The 22,670-nt window shown below is 41.4% G+C and overlaps 1 protein-coding gene and 1 long non-coding RNA gene across 2 annotated transcripts in view; both read right to left on the reverse strand.

Annotated features, from left to right (window-relative positions):
* The window catches only part of ds (dachsous cadherin-related 1), a 377,057-nt gene that overhangs the window by 245,154 nt on the left and 109,233 nt on the right, over positions 1–22,670 (reverse strand). The window lies entirely within an intron of this gene.
* Positions 717–22,670, reverse strand: part of LOC147907441 (uncharacterized) — an 86,783-nt gene continuing 64,829 nt past the window's right edge. Inside the window, exon 2 of the long non-coding RNA XR_015547382.1 lies at positions 717–11,026. This is a non-coding gene — a long non-coding RNA (uncharacterized LOC147907441). The remainder of the gene's footprint in view (positions 11,027–22,670) is intronic.

The following is a 22,670-nucleotide window of genomic DNA, read 5'->3' on the forward strand; positions in this document are numbered from 1 at the left end:
ACGTCCATGATTTATTGAGTAATATTCAGCGGCGTATTGGCTGGCGAAAAAAGGCGCGTAACGTTAATCTGAATAATGAGCCCCTGGCATCAAGCACCGACCGCCACCTTTTCATTGCTATCGATAAATAATGCCCAACCACTAACCCTTCGTTCACTCCCCCTCCCCGCCCCTCCCCCTCCCCTCTTCGTGCTCTCTTCCTTTGCCATCGATTTCTTTTCCTTCTTTTCTTTTGCACAAGTATTTATATCGAGTCACTTGGATGTAATACGAGCGATGTGATCTGATTTCAGTTGCGAATCTCAGACGCTACCTGCTGTCTGTACTCTCGTGATCCCGCGCTCGCGAATAAAAGCGAGCGGTCCCATTTATCTTGTCCCGCAACCAACTATCCTAGCAGATCTCGATTAGCGCGCGAGCACGTTCGAGACGCGAGGCGCTTCGCAATCTGGCATTGCGCCATGATTCTCGGTGTAGGAAAAAGTGTTCCCCCGTTCAATGGATCTTATTATGAACGCAATATATGCGTCGCGATACTGAAATGGGAACGCGCGTCAGAATTTCGGATAAAGATCGAGATCACTAATAAACAACATGCCTTGGACACGGAGATTGATTTCTCTCTCTCTCTCTCTCTCTCTCTCTCTCTCTCTCTCTCTCTCTCTCTCTCTCTCTCCCTCTCCCTCTCCCTCTCCCTCTCCCTCTCCCTCTCCCTCTCCCTCTCTCCCTCTCCCTCTCTCCCTCTCTCTCTCTCTCTCTCTCTCTCTCTCTCTCTCTCTCTCTCTCTCTCTCTCTCCTCCATAGCTTTCCTCCCGATCTAATTAACATAACGTAGCAGTTAGCCGCGCCTAATATAATCAAATGGCTCATTTATCTGTCCCGTTTGCATAATGCATTCCATTCTTCTCAAATAATCATGTCATAAGCGCGTCGCCAATCGTTGATAGAAGCGATTCATATTTAAGCCTTGTCGATTGTATCTCTTTCGTATATGATGACGTTATCTTGTACTACGATCTGGTTAATAGATACAAGCGCTTTCGTTTTTTTTTTTCGCATGGCTAGTGCGTGAGTCGTTCATTAATAAATGGAAATTCGATTCGATTGGAGACACACGCGACCGTCCAGTCGTCGTCGAGATACGTAAAGCCCACGAGAGTCATCGAACGCACGGTCAATAAAAGCGCCCATCCGATCGACCATAAAGCCATTCCTGTTTGGATCGCTATCGCGCTAATAGCTACGAGCAATATCCTTCGTATCCTTTCTTATCCCTCCTCATCGGACCTCGCGAAAATATCCGAAGATTCTCTCCAAGAAACCGATAGATACCAATACCTGACGCGGCTTTCTTTCGATCTTTTCCCTAATAGGTAAGCAAGACTAATAGCTACGTATTTCGAGATAGTCTTATTTCTCTCCTGATCGGATGAGCCTGGGTCCACTAATAGATAGAGAGATTCCGATTCGTGAGTTCGCGTGAGATTGACCGATAAATGCCGACGCAGGGTTGGTGCGACGCGATCGAATGGAGTTATGTCGGGTGCAGTAGGGAAGGAAAGCAAGTTTAACCATTGAAAGAGGGTCGCAGTGATATTTACTTTCTTGGTAGAGTTGACGACGGCAACGTGAACAAAAGGAAGAGATGAGGGAGATGGAGAGCAAGAGGGAGCGGAAAGAAAAGGTTGTGCAGAGAATATGCGCCTCTGCTCCTGATGCCGCCTCGTCCTTGTCCTCGCCCCCATCCCGCAACCCCCCTTCTTCCCTCCTATTGCCGATGGCCAAGAAGCTGCGGCTCAGCCTCGAGAAAGGAGGGGCGCATTGTGTGTTTCCGAGAACGTTGTGCTTATCGGTGGATCTGTCGCGGTAATGAGGTATCAGCCACCAGCAAATAAACGAATAAATGTAAAGAGGTGGAGGTGGTTGAGGAGGAGCAGGAGTGAAGAAGAGGGTGAGAAGGTGAAGACGGCGATCGAGAACGAGAGGGAGGAGGAAAAGGAGAAGCAGTGTCTCCTCCACCAAACTCAAGAAGAGGAGCCGGGCCGAAGGAACCCAGCAACTCGGGGTTCCACCGATACAATACTTCGATTAAACATTTGCTGCCTAAATAATCAGGCGCGCTTCGACCCGCGAAAACTGCCGAGAGGCGACGAAAGGGAGAAGGATTGTGAAAGAGAGAACGAGGAAGACAGAGAGAAAATGTCTGTTCAAACGTGCGCGTGAGTGAGAGAAACACAAGGGAACGAGAGCTGCGTCGAAGACGAGCTAAAGAGAATGAGAGAGAGAGAGAGAGAGAGAGAGAGAGAGAGAGAGAGAGAGAGAGAGAGAGGGGAAGAGGCGGAGGAGGAGATTCCGGTTCCGACCGAGTGGGAATCGAACACGTTCTCCACCGTTCCTCGTTTTCGATCCGCGCCAGATCCTCCTCTCTACCTCTCTCCCTCCCTTCTCCTTCATGTCCTCCTCTTACACTTTGTCGGACCTCCCGAAGGTCTCTTCGGCGCGTCTTCCCTCTCGCCGTCCTTACGCTAAGTGTATATACGTATTATGCAAAGCGAGTAACCGTAGGTGGCCTAGGGAGCCAGACGCGCAGTGTGTAATTAATACCGATGCTCTCGTTGTCCCTTTCCCTTCTTCCTTTCCTCCAGTTCCCTTTGCTTATTCGTCTTCTCAGAGTGTGCCCTATCTCTGTCGGTCCAGTCGCTTGAGCAAAACGCACACAAGTTGTCTCAATAAATATCAAATTAATATGCCGATAGTTATTCTGTTGAGTTAATAATTACAAATAAAGAGGTTCTTTTAGAATCTATTCGTATCGTAGAAGATATATTAAGTTTAAAATCAGGTAGTGAAGTGTGTATATAATAACCTTTGTCGAAGGAAGAAATATTATAAAATTTAAATGTTTAAATTCTTTTATCACTTTTTAAAAATTTTCGCATTTATTTCAAACAATGTTGTGTAGTATCAAGACAAATCTCTCGGAGAATGTTTAATGTCACCTAAATTCTGAATAAAAATGTTTGAGACGAAACGAAAAGACGGATTGTTATGTGGTGACTCCGAATTCGTCGACATAACGCGGGGATATTTTATAGGATTAAGTTATCTGATGATAAAAATCAAGCAGTAGCGCGTGCCTTTACTAAATAATCCGTCGGAGGAAACGCGACTGTAGCCCGCCTGGCGCGATTCTAACGGGACCCTGGGGACATGATGGAATTTTCAATAAACTGCGACCATCGATACCCACGCCCCGAGATGTTTTTCTGCATAGATACCAGCATTAACGACATCAATCTCCCTGGAGCTCGACATGAGCCTAGACGAACTATAAGATGCGATGTTTGTATTATAGCATAATATATACAGATTACAGCACAATATGTCTTACCTTAAGAAATAGGCTGCATGCGAATGACCCAAAGTAAAATAAATCTAGAAGCGTTTCTGGTACACTGAATATTTATCTTGAATAAAAATTTGTAATAAAAGAATTTTTTTATTATAGTTATAATTTAATTTATAGAAATAATAATAATTTTGGAATATTGTAATTAATAATAGTAAATAAACATATTATAAGCATACATAAAAATATATAGCTAATGTAATAAAAAAATGTTTTGAATAATAAGCACAGCGAGATTTTCATGTCTCTCATAGATTAAATTTGTTCTCATCAATTAAATCTTCCCGTAAAATAAAATTATTATCGCCTCGTTTGGAAACTTCGTAGAATACACAGAGAATATGATCTCCCTTTCAAAATGTTAAAGGCTTTTCTGGTTTGCTTTCGTCTTGATGCTATCATACCGAATCATCCTGTGCATCTAGGCGTTGCTTTTGAATTCCGAGCAAGGCAACTATACAGTGGAAGAGCAACAGGTCGGGGAAGAAAAAGCCGAATAGCCGGAGGACGAAGAGAGGAAACTCGAGTTTAAAATTACTCGAGCATGTAATCTGCGGTATTCTTTCTATAAGTCATGCATGGCAGTATTACTAATTCGAAATATTATTAAAAGATTAATCTTTGGCGAAGTGTCGCTAATTCAATATTACGTAATTGAAATACCGATAAAAAAATTCCACATTATCGAGAAAGTATGTTTTTCACTACGAATAATCGGCTCACGATATTACGATAGAAAGTGTATTATTTCTAACAATAGCAGAGTAAGATCACATGGTATTCAATATCGTCAATGTAATGTAATGTATTGTGAATTATTCTAATGCGTCTTTACTAGTGGATATCAATATCTCTGGTACGCGATAATAATTGACGTTTGGCTCGCTGATTGCGAAATGCTTAATTGAAAACATGTAGCCGGATGGCTAATCCATTAAGTATAATTCGTGAACATGCATAATCCTGTATGATGCCGGAAGCCGATTAAACGACAGTTATTACCTGTACCACGTTCTATTCATTATCTATCATCATGTGATATCATCAATAGCGGTCGTACAACCGCCGCGAAACTAATCGAATTGAAAGCTGCGCTTGCCGAGAAGTTCTGGACGGATCACTGGCGTTCGATATAACGAAACTATCTATTTATGATAAACACAAGACTTATCTCACCACTCCCCCTGTCGTTATATTCATTTTGCTATCTCTGAGGAAAGTCCTCCGCGCAAAAGTTGTCGCATGTTGAATTTCTTATGGGCTGTGATACATCATATTTTTCAGCTACAAAAACCGGTACAAATATGGCGTGAAAATAATCAAATTGAAATCTAGCGTTTACCAAGAAATTCTTGATGGATCACTAATATAACGAAACTTCTATTTATAATCAGCGCAAAATACTGATGATCTCATCGCTCCCTTTGTCGTTATACTCATTTTGCTATCTCCGGGAAACTCCTCCGCGCAAAAACTATCACGTTGAATTTCTTATGGCCATGATATATATCGTATTTTTCAGTCACAAGACGGATGTAAAGCATCATTCACATGAAGATATTTTGAGTCGTTCAAGTTCCAAGATCATTGCAATCAGATGATATTCTTTAACATATCGAATTAAAACGTATGCATCGACCAATGTCGATCACATTGTATTGCGATCGTACTGCGAATCGTTTTTCGTTTAGAATATCGATTAAACAGTGTGAGTTTACCCTAAAATATCGTTCGTGACTTCGCTGCGATAGAAGAGTATATAATTGCTTTAGGATCGCCAGGCGGTCCGTGGCTATGCGACACTCGTTAGCGATTCGATGTAGAATTCTTGCATGCACGCATGCACGCATGCACGCATGCATCGCACTGTGCATCTGCCTTCTGCCTAAGGTGTGCGCGAATTGCGTCCAATAGAAATAAAGCATACACGGCCATATATTTAATAGCTGTTGGTCGATTTGGTATCGTAGATACATGATATTTATATGACCGCTACCGCGATCGGCATAGCAATTTTGCTACCAAGCAGCAATTTTGATTTTAATAGGATAAGATTAAGATTATTAAGATTTACTTAAACCGCCGAGAGGATTGCGATGGAAATTTAATTTTAATTACACTTAGGATATACAAATTTCGTTAATAGCAGCCGTCTATTCTTATAAATATTACGGTCAAAATGAAAAAAAAAAAAAAAAGATTATGCTTTTACTTTCTCAACAGAGAGATTGTCACGGTCCAGCGAATACGATTGTGAGATGTATGCAATGCAATCGTTACATGGCAAATTGATGCACTCAATGAGCACAAGATTATCGGATAACTGTATTGACTAACCGGTATTGCGGCCTCATTATATAATCATATTTAATAATTTATTCATTTGTCAGTCGGAATTTTCTTTTCTAATTTCAATTCGTATTTCAACGATCTTGTTCACAAGTCACTTGTTTATTTGATGGTAAATCCAATCTTGCTTGATAGAATTTATACGCACCGTTACGTACAAGACGAGTATTGAAATTTCCTCAAAATACACTGATCATGGTGGAATGGTATACTTAGTTCTACTAGGCTGGTATAGCTAGTTCTACTAGACAACAGTAATATGGATTAACCAGCAATATGATCCCCAACATCTAGAAATATTCCATTAACTATGTCGATGTATGATCGAATTAGCTCCAATGCTCGCTCAGTCGATCAAAATTTCCTATAAAATATTTGACATAAAATATACAAGACATGTGTAAAAATGTGTTTACTATTGAAAAAAGTCTCACAACTAATTTTCATCAATAAAGATTAATTTTAATATCGATTCAATTTTTTATCTTTTCTAGTTCTAAGAATTAGAAAAAAAAAATGAAGAAAAATTAAAGTTAATTTAATATAATACATTAATAGAAATGGACATAGACACCGATTGTACCAATGTAAGATTAAAAAAGTATTCTTATAAAAATAGAAAATGATAAAGAATAAATTAGACAGAGATTGAAATCAATCTTAAATTGGTGGAACCGGGTCTGAAAGTAGCACATTTGTCGCGCATTGATCTCTAAATTCTCTTTAAAATGGAATCTAATTCTAAAAAATGACAATTGAGTCAGTGTTGAAAAAGAATGCACTCTTCGTCACTTTTTAGAATTAGATTTCACTTCGAATTTACAGTGCGCTTCTAACGCCTTGAATTTTTCGATCGTAAACAAGTTGTTTAAAAAAGCTCGATCTTGTAACGAGTAATAAGATGTCGACGGTATATATCACGATATGTGAGAAAAAGAGAATGTAGCTGAAAAGAAAAAGGGTTACGCTAAGAGGAAGACCACTAAGTCGTAAGAAACGGCGAACGGTTAAAACGCGATAAAGCCGATGGATACTGGCCCTCTATATCGGTGTTAATCGAGTCGTCGAATTAATTGGCGTTGCTCGCAGGAATCTCTACACGAATATATTGAGTTATGAAATTGGTTCTTGATAAGATCTTCGCGCGCGCGCACGCACAGTGAAGTCGTCGAATCGAGATGAAGAAAAACGGTCATGGCGATCGCTAATAAAAATCGTTACAGCAATCTTACAATCTTAGAAAAATATAGCTCTAATGAACAGTGTGAATGATATTTAGAATTTAGAGAAGCGTAGATTATTTACAAAAAAAATGCATTATTTTAACGAAATTAAAATACAAGTTTTAAAATGTGGAAAGATAAAAAAATCTTATGGTTCCTATCATTCCTCAGCTGTAGTTTTAATTACATTACATAGTTCAAATTCAGATGTAAAGCATCTTAAGTTTTAAATACCGTTCGAACGAACATTGGCAATTAGAATTCGTGAACAATAAACTTCAAAATTTGCGTTTGTTTAAAAAAAAAAACTTTTAAGTCAATAGTCAAATAATAACATTATATTCACGAACAGAGATTATTGTATCAGAGATCATCGTATTATTTGCATCTTTTCACGATATATTTATTACAAGTACTATATGTGTTTACGGAAGACGACAGTGAGTGAACTTCATCCCATACATAATAGAGTTCGCGGTGGGAGATCTCGCGACCGCGAATACTTCGGGGTTAGCGACGAGATGCATCGACCCCGGACATCAGTCCGCTAAAAATCTTCACGTGGAGGCCCCGGTATTCTACGTATACCTGCCGCACCGACCGAAATCGGCATTAGGATGCGCGAGCGTCTTCGTATCCCGTTTCAAGATGAAGATAGGCTCTCTCTTCCCAGCTCGTTGCCGAGAAGAGAAGGAGGAGCAGGAAAGCTAGAACCTCTACCATCGAGCAGCGACTCATGGAAGAAGAAGAAGCCTCCTCGCGGCCCCTGACGTGCACATTTATCACCCTCTATTGTTGCCGGGCCAAACATCCGGACTCACGAGCCACGTACAGAGACCTACCCTCGCCTTCTTTCCCGAGCTCCCGAAGAATTGAGATTCGCGGGAGCAACCAGTGCCTTCTCTCACCCCGAAAGACGAGAGAACCTGACCTGACAACTACCGCGTGAGATTATTGACCTTACAAAGGATCTTCACCCCGTCCAGAGACTATTAAAAGAATAAAAAATCCATAATACTACTCTCGTAACGTATCCACGTGATATGTCTCTCGTTCGGTATATGATTTCATTTAAGAGACTCGATACTTGATAATTATGTAAATATCGCGTCCCTGCAGCTCTTGTGACACCCGATAAGTGACGTGTACTTATGTAACATTTAATGTTTGCGATATTACGAAAGCATAAGATCCGAATCATCGCATCCTGGCAAATATCTGCATTCCCTCATCTTGGATTTGCAATGCCTTGTTTGCACATTGCTTTTCCCATTAACCTAGTCATTACGTGTCCCTTGTATTGTCTCCGATACCCTGTACTTTGTACGTACTCTATGATCGGTGCCTTCATGGCAATAGTCGACCCGCATCTAATTTCCCATTATGCTCCTTATCGGTCGTCGTTCCGTTTTTCTCAACCACGTACGTCCGCGCCTGTACCGAAAAAAATACGTAAGATGTAATCCAGCCAATTGATAATCGCCAAGCGTCGTCGCAAATAATTGTTATCGAAACTTGAAACGTCAAATTTTCCTATTACACCTCCCCATCTATTGTCCATGCTTATGATCCGTTGCTTCAACTAAGCTACAAGCTACGTACATTTACAAACATATATGATATAACTAGATTTTCTATTTTCTAAAGATAAATCCGTGTACGGAATAAATACAATTTGATGCTATAACCACGCGAAAATAATAGTCCGAATGCCGAATCATTCGTAATAGTCCGCAGCAACCAATTGTCAGGTCATCCAGGAAGTTATTCCAAACAACTCGCTCAGGGGTGCCTCGGCGCCGAGATCGTCGTATGGACGTTATTTCAGATCCGCGAGAGACCGGGTCCGGGTTCCCAGCGTGCGGCAGCGCGGGTTCCTGCTTTTTTCGGGTGGAACGCGAGGAATTGCCTTATAAAGCGGAGGCGCGGAGGTTCAAAAAAAGGGAGGAGGAAGAAAATGGACAAACGGATGAGCGTGCGGGCGAACGGAAGAACGAACGAACGAATGAACGAACGAACGAACGAAGGCAGCAGCAAAAGTTGCAACGAAGGAAGAAAAGGAGGAAAAAAAGGCACGCGACAGTCGGCGGCATTCGTTCGTTTCTCCGCACTCGTACTCTTCGCGGTTCTGCCGGTTGTGTCGTCCTTGTTCCCTCCAGCCATTGGCCGGTTCCGAAATGGACGAATAAAAGAGAGATAGAATTGCCCCTTTTTCTCTTTCTCTCTTTATTACAGAGGTGAACATGATGGCCAAGAAAGAACGTCGAAGGAGAGACGGAGAAGCACAGCACAAGAGACGCCGCGCGAAACGGAAAGGAAGAAAAACATAGAAAGGAGAGAAAAGAGACAGTAGGAAAGATCATGAAAAATGGTGATGAAACAAATAGAGAAAGGAGAAAAAGAGATGGGCCTTAACCGAGAAAAAATTTCTACCGAATTTGACTTTTTTTTGTTCTTCTTGTTATCTCAACGATACCGATAGAGATTCTCTAACTACTGCTTTGTGGAAAAACGTTATAGAGATCAGAGATATCAGTTATCAATTAATGAGAGCACTTTTGGACTAACTAACATGCATTGCTCTCTACGTCTCGTTGAGCCGAAACGACTAACCGACAGGAGCGGATAGATGCATTGTAGGGCATAATTTAGTAACCAACGTGGTTCTTCAGGAAGGAGCAAAGGAACACTAGTGATGACAGCAGTAAGCCACAATAGCAGCAGCAGCAGCAACGGACGGTAACGGATAGCAGGCGGCGAGATAGAAGAATGAAAGAGAGGAAAGAACACGGACGATGAAAGAGAGCCAGGAACGGCGAAAGGATTCCAAGGAAAAAGACATCTGAAAGAGGAAGCGGATCTTACCAAGCGCGAAAGATTGGCGAAACAAATGCAAAGCGAGGACCGGGCCGGAGTTTGATTCCGCAATCGAGGACTTTACTTGGCGTTCACAGCACCGCTTTAAAGTATCTACTTGCCGAAACAGAAGACAGGAGCAGCGAAAGGTACGGTAGACAGTTAAGGGCCCTGCAAGAGCAAACGAACAAACTCGAGATTGCTGGTCTCTTCCGTTACTCTCAGCGGCCCGATCGCACAAAGTGAGACAAAAATTGTTCGAGACTATACGTACCCATAATTCTTTTAAAGGGGTCGCAATACGCAGGTCTATGCAGGCCAATCGTTGCGTTCTTTACAAAGTGCCATCGGGGCGAACAGTGCCTGAATAAAAGGGTCGGAAAGACGGTCTTGAGAATCGAACGTCTAGTAGCGCTTTATACAAGGCTTTATGTCATCTGACTCATTAATGCCGAATTTAGGCAGCACTTGAGAAGTTCAAGGGAAAGAAATCTTTATAACAATCGGCGCACGTTATTTTTGTATAAAAATATATATACAAAAAAAATGTTCTAGTTAAACCAACGAAAAGACCCAACCAGAACGGTTGTCAATCAGAAATTTGTTTGACCTCATCAAAATCCCATCCTGGTTGGACCTTTTTGTTGGTTGAATCAAAAATATTTTCCTCTACGAACATATATAAATGCATCCACGCAAAGTTGTCTTGCTGTATCTCTAAACCGCGATATTCAATAAGCTACACCTTTAACTTTCGATTGCTCGGACGAGGATTAGCATAAATACCATTATATCGCGGATCAATGGCGAATCTCAGTTTCCGATCGTCGCTGCCTCGATCAATTATAATTTACGTCTGTACGAATACAAGACTTAAAGTATTTTTCATTCTTTTTGCCAGACCAACAACCTCAACAGCACCTGAATTCGCGAAGGCACCACGTGTTGATCGATGTTGAATTTATGCTTATGAGTGCGCCGGTATATCCGCACGATTGGCAATTAAATCTTTTTATACACGCAAGCTGCATTAAGGATGATTAAACGGATTTTTCTGATTAGAACGTAACTGTATCGTAGATCTCATCTCTCGGATACAAAGGCAATTTGTTACTTACATAACACGCGTCCTACACGCGCCTACTCGTGCGTGACTGGCTAATCGTAAGTGGTGGATTCAGTGTCTTACCTGAAAACAAACAAAGTATTTTGAATTAATCATTTACATTTGTAATGTAAATCAGATAAGCATGTTCTTCTCTATACGTGATATCTCTGATCGAGTGAGTGCATGTAACTCGTTTGATCGTCAGAGAAAATGTATTTACCGTGCGTGCCCTTTGCGCTCGCAAGATCAATGTAATCCGCGTTTTTAACCGCAATCAACTTCCTTCATGTAAAAAAGATAGGTAATATAAACATTAACGCGCGCTACTTAACGCGCACGTCACGCATCACTTATCATTTAATTTTGATTTCTCTTTATATAATACACGTCTCACTCGGTTACTAAGTAAAATACAATTTATGAAAGGAAGCGCGCTTCCCGCGCGTCACAAAAACACCCGAGAAACGCGTTTATAGGTTTAAGACAGGTCAGGGGGGTCTTTCCCTACCGCGATTTCGGCGTATACCGGTTTTTCAAAGTTAATCGCATAAATTACAATTATTACGATCATCATTCTCTTTCGGTCGTACCGTCGTGTTATGTAAATCGCCGTTGGCATTAAGACGCAATAAAAAATCTCGCGCAATAAATGGGCGACATAATATCCATTATTGGGAAGTTATTAATCGGTAGAGCGATCGGGGCTACAAAAAACACATTAGATAATTCTTTTGTTGAAAATGCGCCTTAGTTCTTGAATTCGAACGCGCGAATCGAAAATGACGGCAGGGAGAAGAGAGGCATTCGCATCGGGTTAGATCCGTTCTGCACCCGACGCATAAGCGAAGGCTTTTTCGTCGATGCATTATGCCGATACACGCGTGTACGGAAGAAGAGACAGCGAGCGGATACCCTTCGTCGCTACCTGTGTTTGTGACGGTGATATTTACGGTCCGATAGAATCGGCACTCTCTCGCGCGACGTGAACGAAAACGAGCGATAGCTCGAGAGAGAGAAAGAGAGAGAAATGATACAGAGGGATGCAACGTAGAGCCGATGGACCAGCTCTGACGTGATTGTGAGTGCACACCGACATGTATATCCGCACGTGCATGCGTGTGTGCGTGCCCTGCGCTTTTTTTGCGGCTTCAATTTGAATTGAAAAAGGCTGTGGATACGAGGACAATAGGTTGCGCCGCCGCCACGTCGTCGTCGCCGCTGTCGCCGGATCCTCTCTTGGTTACCTCTCCCTCCCTTCTATCTTCCTTTAAAACCAGCTACTCATTCTTCTACTCTTTCTCACTATCTCGTTCTCTTCCTCCTTTCTCCTTCGGCTCGATGATGACGAGAATGAAGATCCGGACGGAGATGCACCTCGCGCGGTCCTCGTCACGCTTTGCCTCTCATGGACTAACACAGACTCCCTCTTTCACCCTCAGGCATCCTCTCTTCTTCGTTCAGATTCTTAGATCCAACGCTACGTCCTCTTTAAATACACTTACGCTAAGTATTATCGTGTCACCAGCAAAACAATCGCTATCCCTACTTCGTATCCTCTTCTCGCTCTCATTAGTAGGATTTTCGTGTCTCTGTCGGTTTCTCTCATTGTTTCAGCTCGTTTCACGTGCCTTTCCTCCCTTCCCTTAATCATGTACTCTATCTCACCAAAGACACAAGGACGATCGCGGGTATCCTCCTGACTCTTTCGAATATGGAATCAGATATTATGTATGCACGGCCTAAACTACGCTCGTTGTCCTCTCCCATTCTTCTTCCTCCTTCTCGTCGTTTTCTCTTTTATGCTCCTTGACTCCAACCGATGTAATCTTTCTTCTTTCGGAAATTCGTGGTCGTTCCTCTTGACGTTTACTTTCAAAGCGAACGTAATGTAGCAACTCGTATCCCTCATATGATTCTATGTAGTGAATTATAAAATCAACTTGTGCCAGTATCTCTTGTAGATCATAAAAAATAATGAAGTCTACATATACAATAAAATTCATGCTTTGAAGATTGATGTTGGCTTCTTGCGTATTCGAAATTTAGGCTAGTAAGACTTCATGTTAAGGTAAACTCGAGTAAAAGCCATAAACTTTCAGAATACAAAAATTCTCTATTTAGCAATTAGAGAAATTAATAGCTTATGGCTCTTTTTCGTATGGTCATAATACCCGAGTTTATCTTAACACCAAGGCAAGAAACTTTATTTCCTACAGCGACTGGCAATTTCAGTAAATCTTTTCTCATGTTCACTTCATATTTTTGTATGGTCTATAACTCACCTTCCTTTCTGATTCATTCTTAATTTCCGCCTCGTCGACTGGACGTGTTGATTACACCGCATTGAGAATCACGCGACGGCCAATCGGCGTCGAACCGTGCGATCGTTAAATCGGACGTCCGCTGGACAGATCACTCGCCAGACGATGCGATACGTCCGGTTCTCGATCTAGTCTGATCACTCCGACCCCGTCGTGGCGGCCGTGACACTGACTTGGTAATCGATGCAACATCGGTGATGCATTGAGAGCAAGCACTTTAAGAGACGTCGAATCGACCGATCGACTGATCGACTGGCGAACCATGCCGACGAACTGGTTCGACGAATGTACGCCGCTATTACTCGTACCGGTCAATTTTATTGCTAATAGGAGTCCGATACAGTCCAAAACACTAATGTAATTTCCTCCTTGTAACGATCGTCGTCTCCCGCTCTCGTGTATTCCTCTTCGTCACCCTTCATCTCTTCTCATAAACTTCGTGGAGCGTCTTCTTAAGTGTCTCTAGTTTGGTTTCATCGGAGGGATGCATCTTTAACCCACGTGATCCCTCGAACTTCTCCGCGATCGCATCCTACCTTTCAATGAAATCCAGCTCGCGTGTAGTCGATGCACGTTTAAAAGCGTTAAAAAAGGGAAACGAAGAGACAGAATGAGGAGGAGGTGGGCCGGGAGAATTACCGATCGCGCCACAAAATGCGAAACGAAGAAATCGGTGGAAGAAGACGAGCAAAAACGAATTTACGACTATCCAATCGTTTTATCGGTGAGGCCCCCGGGTTCCGGGCTTTCGAATCCCGGTTCATGGATTGGCATTCACCGATCGCGGTCTCGTTCGCAAGATATTCAGGAAATTGTCAATAAGGAAACGATTTCTCTCGCGGAAATATGATAGCGAAAATTAAATAATAAACGTATAATTTTAAATACTGAAATACTGTGTCGACATCTAATTAAAGGCAATGCTACTTCTTGATTTAAAAGTAAAGTTAAAATTTTCAAGAAAAATATGACTCTAAATTCTTTGAAATGAAATCTGACTCTAAAGAGTAAAAATGAAGCCAGTCTTAAAGAAAGAATGGCTCAATTTTCAATCTTTAAAAATGAGATTTCACTCTTCACAGAATGAGATTTGCTCTAAAAGTTTTGGAGAAGAAATATTTTGAAATTTTATAGAATATATATGACATTAGAATTGCAAGCATGTGCAATGGAAATGACCTAAAGGTCAGAATATTATAACGAGACTTGATACCTTATCTCTTCATCGAAAAACTGACATCTCCAGGATTTATTTTTAAAGACTACGATGCTGCGGCTGACCTCAGCACGATCATTATATGTGCGCACATCATAAATGGATATTTAAAATTCCGCAGCGAACTGCACGGTGGTTTTAGAATTCACCGATGAGCAAATGCGTCAAGTAGAATGCACGCCGAAGGTATACAACCATTGTACAAACGCGAGGTATGACGAATGCCAACAAGAGTAAAACCCCGTCTTGTGGTAACGATCAAACAGCGCGCTTCCGGTCGCGTCAGGGTCGCTAAAGGAAGAGAAGCAAAGGTGAGACAACATTGGTGCCGCATTCACGTCCTTATTCTCTCGTCCTCGTCGTGTTCCTCTCTCTTTCTCTATTCTATACCGGTCGTAAAAGGGGCACCGCGACTAGAACATGGCCATATGCGCGTACGGTACCCTCACGGGTCGCATACGAATCGCTTAATTTCTTTCTTCGTCTCTTGCGCCACCGTGCCGTCTACATTTCTAATTCGGTGCCCGTGGCAGGCCTCTCTCAGTAAAAGCAAAAGGGTAGGTATGTCACGAAATACTCGTCATAGGATGACAGTTATGATATGCTTATCTAAATGGTCGTCTGTCATGGATAGCTTTTGCTCGTATCCGTCGTTGCCGATTCGTATTCAGCAAAATGATATTTCTGGCAGCTTTGTCTATTACCCACACAATTCACTTTGTCCAAGAAATGTCTTGAAAACATCTTTAGGACGTAGGCTATTTCTCGAAATGTTCCTTGAAGATGTTGTATGGGTTATATTCGACAACGAAGCTGACAAACCCGTCGATGTCCTGTCACAAAGACTATGAGACTCGTAAATGTTGATGGAAACAAACGACAAATTAGTTAAAGAGATGTCATAAAACTGTTTCACTCATTATCATTTGTGTCACTAAAAATAATAGATGAAAAGAATAAACTGATACGCTTCTTTAGAAGAACATAAAAATGTCTTCGAAACCTAATTTGGTAGGCTGAAGCGTCAATATCAAAAATTAAAAATAATGTCTATAATATTTGGACGGAACGAATATCCACAATTTCTGGTCTCGAATTAAGACATGCTCTGTAATGTGTAAATTACTGAAAGTCATCTAAGCAGAGGTCGTTAATCATACTTGAAACTCCACAGGTTCCTATTAACGTCCAGATAAGCTAAGGACTCGATTGGTAATGGCCCTAGCGACAACGTAATTTATAGTTTCGAACTGCTTAACGCATCACACAAATTATCTGTGACCAGCTTGTGTAATTAATGTGCTACTTCGTTGTCGCGTCTGCGATAAACGCTTCCGCTATAAAAAAAAAGTGATAAATATCAAATAAAATTTAATATTATATTTTAGTAATCCTAATAATTTATATTTATGTTTCTAATTATATATTATGACGTTTCTTTACATTGAAAACTAACAGGAAAAAATATGTATATTTCTATTAATAGATATTTTTGTATCTGGTCAAATAGATAAAAATCATTTAGTAACGAAATTTAACAAGTTTCGTGTAAATCTTTACATATGAGGATACAATCATATTTTATAAAGAAAAATTTTCATGATTCTCTCGTACGGTAAAAATTTCTCTGACAAATCGCATCGACGATGGCAGGTATGGTGTGGGTGAAAAAATGACCCTAACGATTGATATTAATAACAACATGGTACATGCGATAAACGAGCGTTTATCGAACATGGACGTTTCAGCTGTGCGAGGAATCACTTCACAAACGGACAGACGGACGAACAAACGACAACGATGACGACGACGATGGTGGTAGTGCCAGTTACACACGCGAACAAGAATTGCGTGCTTCGTGTCTGAAAACAGAAGCGACTCGGCGAGACTGACGGCGAAGCATGGTATATAAGGGCTGAAAGGGGCAGACGAAGGAAAAAGAGAACAAGAAGGAACGAAACTTAGCTGGCGCAAGAAGATAGATAGAGAGAAAGAGAGAGTGAAGAGGCCGGTGGATCGGAGAAAGGATGCCTCGAGCACCACCTAATCAACATCTGTCTAGTGCCTCGACCTTCTCCTCAACCTACTCAACCTCGATAACTCCAAGTGTTGCGTGCTCGAGACGTGCAGTGAAACACGTGATGTTGCTCGTGCATTCGTAAACTTGATTGCCCGCGTCGATAATGTTCGATTGGGATACGGGAAACGTAATAACACAGCGATGGAAAGCACAGTGTGGCAGAAAGCATTATTGTATAATACAAGATCATGACTTTTCATATATAAAAAAAATTTTTTAAATAATTATGATTTCGTATATGATACGAATGTACGAGTTTTTTGTATCTATAAAAATTTAGTATCAATCAAAATATCAATAGTTTATTTTTTTTTAAGTGCTTATTAATTACTATTCTAGTTCTGTTCAAGATTACATTTCAAGATCGAAAAAGATTTCGGTGCGATTTGCAAATTTGAATATGTATATAAAACACTTTAAAGTAATTAAGCACTAAGATCTATACTTTGATTGGAAATAAGTGTATTTCTCTTAACTGAAATATTTTTCTTTATTCTTGAAAGTTATATATCAAGAAATATTTTTCAATATCCTTGTCACACGGGAGTACTGCGATTTCATGGATCAAAGAAAACACCGCAGCGAGAGTTTTAAGGGCGTTCTATTATGCAAAATGGTCAACACCTTCCTGATGGACGTGCGACGGAATCGGGAGTCGCAATCTCTCGATCCTGCGGATCCCTAATGCTATACGGTGCGTCATCGTTCTCGGAGCGTAGCAAATCGAATATCCCAAGTCTCCAGGGAACCTGCGGGCGCGTTGGCCCGGCAAAATGCCGTGGATGCGTGCTTAAGGACAGAGCATGAACGGTTGCAACCCGACACCCGATAAATTCGATATCAACAGTCCGCCCGCGCCTCGACCCGCATTTAGGTCGGGCCCTAACCGTAGACCTGGTCCGCCAGCTCTCAACGTACTCTCCGCATCGTATTTGACCCTTTTCTTCTCCCCCCTTCTCTCTCTCTTTCTCTCTTTCTTTCGCTAAAATGCCTCTTCCTTCAGTTTCGTATCCTCCTCCCATCTTCTTCCTCGCTATGTTAACCCTCGATCTTCCGGCCTCTCTTTCTTGCTCGCCCTCCGATTTTCGCTCCGCGTCTCGCGTTTACAACAGGTCCGAAATAAAAGAGAAAGAAAAAGAAAAGAGGAAGAGAGAAAGAGGAAGAAAGAGCGAGATCGAGAAGATCAATCGGGAGGGAAGACACGATGCGCGGGCCAATCGCTCTTGCCGTCTTTATCTCACGTTGCAAACCGGCGAGCGAAGCGCGGGCTCGCTTTTTTACTGCCAAATCTGAGTGTGTTTGGTTGAAATTTCAGTCGAGGCCCTCCGCCTTTTCGGCGATGAAAGGTGAAGTCGAGGGAAAAAGAGAACAGGTCAACCGGTGACAATAACGACGAGAGTGTGCGCCTTGGTGGCAGGGAGACGAATGAGGGGGAGGACCGGATGCCTCACGTCTTTCCACCTACGTAGATTGTCTCACGAGATGCGAATTCCTTTTTTAATGCGAATTGTTATCGAAAATCATCACAGTCAAACGATGCTACCATCGAATTAATATCTGCAAATACAATTTGCCTATTTCTTAGATTTTATTTGATATTTTTTGGAAAGAGAGAGAGAGAGAGAGAGAGAGAGAGAGAGAGAGAGAGAGAGAGAATTTTATTAATGAATATAAATAACAATATAAATCATAATCAATCAACGATGAATAATGTAATACATTTTGCTTAGACAACAAATCAACGACTATTATACAGTTATAATTTCGAGAAACGTTTATGATTTTGATGTATCTTCTTCATCGTCGTTGATATTCATGCAACAGTGTATGTATAACACGATATATGCGATAATATGCCGCAAGTTGGTGTGTAATGCGTGGCCATTATGGTCTGTATTACAAAAGGCCACTCAAAGTTTTATCGCACGAGATGTGCGCCATACCGATAGCGGAACATACCGAATACCATGATACTAATTATGCTTCCTTAAAATTTAATACTGAGCCATTCGTTCGCCGCAACGTCTTTCGTATCCAATAAATCTTCCTCCCCTAACATGCTTCAAGCGGAATGTATTTCGTATCGAGTGAAACGCTCCTCGTAAGTCACTCGAGTACCGACCACAATCCTTTAAAGCGCACTTCGGACCCTGTAAAATACCACGTTGATACTTGGTTCTCTCTCGCAGGAGGAAGGATTCGATTCTCAACGACGAGGGGCGTGCATTCCACGACGCGTCCACGAATGTCGACGAATTCCGCCTCGGGGAATCATGCCGAATTGTACATACGTTAATTTTGTGAGAGGAACGTCGGTTTTGATTAACCATAGAAAATAATAAACTCTGAATGATGTAACATTCTGCAGAATTATCATTCTTTTTCGTTATCGTTTCGTCGAAGAACTCTCGACTCTCATCGAAGAAAAAAAAGAAATAACTATGCTTAGTTGCAATTTTCGCATATTATTACTTCATAAAATAAACTTTGCAGAACTACCATCCATTCCTTTTCATCATTGCTGTCAACTTTCAAAAAAATGAAAGAAAGAGCTAACTATATACTTTCTAAAATTTTTAGAGTGCATTGTCACTCTGAAGAGTAAAATCTCACTCTTAAGGTAATCCTAACACGATCGATAATACTGATCAGTGATATTGAATAATACTATCAGTGTGCATCGATATGTCTAATATTTTTACAACACGATCAGTATTATTGACAATACATTTCGCTTTAGTTTTATCTATCTGATGCTCGAGAATCAAAATCCAAATCACTGTCAGTATTCTACATCAATCCATCAATATTAACCACACAATCAGTAATATTATCAGTATATTTGTTAATACTAACAATATTATTGACGTGTAAAGTCATCTTTGAAGACTGAAAATAAAGCAATTCTTTTTCAAGACTGGCTTAATTTTTTCACTCTTTAGAGTGAAATTCCACTCCAAAAAATTTAGACAGTATATTAGCTATATTTCCTGAATATTACTGCTTTGTATTATTATATACGATTCAAAACGCTTCTTCGAAGTACAAGTAAACGCGGAATGCCAACGTTCAGTATTACTCACGTTGCGTTAGAAACCATTGATATTCTTGCGATATCAAACGAAAGCATGCAGCAAAGATGTGGACTTTGCGGTACGGTGAATTTCGACGAGTACCATCGTTGGTACATTCGCCAGAAAGGAGGGAAGAACGCCAAAATTTAGGAGACGTGCGCGTTCGTTTTACGTAGCCTGACTCATCGATCGCGCTGAAACGGTCAACAGACCGAGTGGGCAAGGAGAAGCGCAAGGAAGCCGCCATGAAGGTGCATAAATAACGATGTCTGTACGGCATTGTATATCACGCAGTTCGAGAATTGAGGTACAGCGGCTGCATTCGCGTCCGCGTCCGCGTCCACGCGGTTCCTATCGGCAAACAATGTTTTATTCCCCCGTGGCATTTAGCCGAGCGAGCGGCGGGTATCAAGATCGTCCGTCCCCGGTAAATAATCAGATACGAAGTGCCCGAAAATCCCTCTTGCTCGCGCAAAAGGCACCGATGGCGTGGCCGGCCAGAAGACAAGGTGCCGAAGAACGCGGGATTCGGGATATCCAACGAACGCGCCGAACTCTGGACCGATCCTGAGTCTCATGGAACGAACGGCGAAATTCTCGCGGTTCCGCGTTGCTCGTTTCGGGCAACGAGCTCGTTTCGCGTGCAGGTGTTCGCACCAACGTTGAATTCGACGATCTTTCGCGCTCAGGAAAGAATTTACATTTAAGTTACATCGGTACGCGAGCCCGCATTAATCAGGAAATTCACTACTTCTCTCATCCGCTGCCTGGTTACGTAAATTTTTTATAAAGACTTAGTACAACGCGTACACAGCGGTTGATTTGATAATACACCGCAACACTGTTGTATTGTAAAATAATTATCGCTAATCAAGTAGTTTCAATAATTTTATTAGGCGTTGGTATATTTACTCTTTTATGTTAACTACCGTGTAATGTCTGTGTCATTTGTAATTTATGCAAATTATAATTCATACGACGCTAATACTTAATTATTATTACTGTTACGTATTCAACGCTTATTATAGTGTAACGTTAATTAGCATAATTATATGTGTATTGTTCCGGTTGAGTAAATCTATCTTGAATCAGAAATTTTTTATTCGTTTTAATGTAGTCTAATTATACTGTGCAGCGACTATGCAATAGAAAATTATTTCTCTTATTTCCTTATTCTATGAAACTGTATTATAGAAATTGCATGGTGAACAACGCATCTTCGAACAATTCATGGATCTCCTTTTATATTGCCAGTATAGTATATGTAATATACCAGATTTTCATCGACATTTAAGTACCGTTATATTCGTTCTATATTATACGTCAATTTTCTTAAGAGTAGAGATCAATGAAACAGGAAGGCAGTACCGCAAGACGTAAACCAATTCAAATAATCGATTTCAGATCGGAATAGTTATTAATACTGAAATTCATCATTATCCCGTGCGAGGTGAAAAGGAGTCTGAATCAAGGAGGAAGAGGAAGACTGAGAAGACAATATTCTCTCGAAGCCGAATTTTATCGAGTACGCGCGATCTTCGCGAACCGGTAAAGTAAATAAGAGGGTTGCCTGCCTCACGAATTTAACCTAAATCGCCCTCACCCTGGCGCCGAAGAAGAGAGGAGAACAAAACGCGAGAGGAGAAAAGAATGGGAAAGGGAAGAGAGAGAAGCGAAGTTCGGTAATAAACGCGCGTGGGCGAGGATCGGAGACTTTTGCAGTAATTTCGGGCTCTTTATTCAGCAGATGCCAATTTAAATTCCTTTAACGCACATGTGCCGTACCTTTCCCTCCCTTCTACCATTTATATGCCTCCGTAGAACGTGAGAACGAGCACTTTGTTAGGAGCGGCACGAAACGATCCAAATGGACAGCCTTGCGGTCACGTTCAATTAAGTACACATCATCGAGCGCTTCTGTCATAATCACAATGATCAATTTCTTTTAAAATCGGAGGTCGACTAGTCAAAAATCAATGGCTATGCCGAATCGTTAATTACCGGTAATTGTCGTTAATCGACTATCGCCGATTAAATGACGTGTTACTTGACATTAGCACGCTCATCATCGCACGATCATCCTGTTTCTCGTGATTCTATAACCGATAATCCATCATGAAAGACGAAGACTAAAGGAAGCCCTACTTTCTCGCGTACCCTTTGCATTTCCTTTCGGCCTATGTCGTGGCTTATCAGTCGACATCGTCACAGCAGCGAGCTGAATCATTGATCTCTAGCGACGAGGTCGTCAACGAGACTACTGGAACTTCTTTCTCATAATCCCTCCTTCTCTCTTTCTCTTCCGCTTGACGGGTGACAATATTAAATAAATAGCCGCGCGGCACGGGACACGGTAGGCGACTCCGTCCGGAATAGAGAGAAGCAATGAACGCCACTGGAAAAGAACACCGAAGGTAAACGAGGAAGAAGAGGAATACGAGGAATAGAGAAGGACTCAGACAACTGAGTTCATGAACGCGGCGACACTGTTTGAGAAATGACAATACGGTTGCCCACACTCACCCTCTCTCGAACCCAACCTCTTCGTTCATCAACCCTTCTGCGATTTTCACATAACACTGTCCCCTCTCTTTCTTTCTCTTTTATTTTCTCTCTCTCTCTTTCTCTCTCATGTTATCTAGGTCAATATTCATAATACGTTCTTACTTTAAGACTTTAAGTATTGTCTTAAGATACTAATGTAGTTCTCTAATTAATTCATAACATCTTACGACTATACTTAAAACAGTCCTAAATATAAGAATCGATTATGGATATTGGCCCTATAATCTCTTAGATGCTTACCAGCCTCACGTACCTTACAAGGTGTTCTCATATAGCGAGCTTGACCACTTACCGACGGAATTGTTTAACGGCGTTTATACATCGATTGCTGAGGGGAGAAGAGAAGAGGGCAATAAGGTTAGAAGTGCCCACACCGATACTATATTATATATTCGAGTATTCGAGTATGGCTGCCAGCTCCGATGAGATTCTTTCCCGGCTCTTCCTTTTCTTCATGGATACACATCGA

The sequence above is a fragment of the Acromyrmex echinatior genome, chromosome 14 (assembly GCF_024713525.1).
Source record: "Acromyrmex echinatior isolate Ae372 chromosome 14, ASM2471352v2, whole genome shotgun sequence".
Taxonomy (NCBI): domain Eukaryota; kingdom Metazoa; phylum Arthropoda; class Insecta; order Hymenoptera; family Formicidae; genus Acromyrmex; species Acromyrmex echinatior.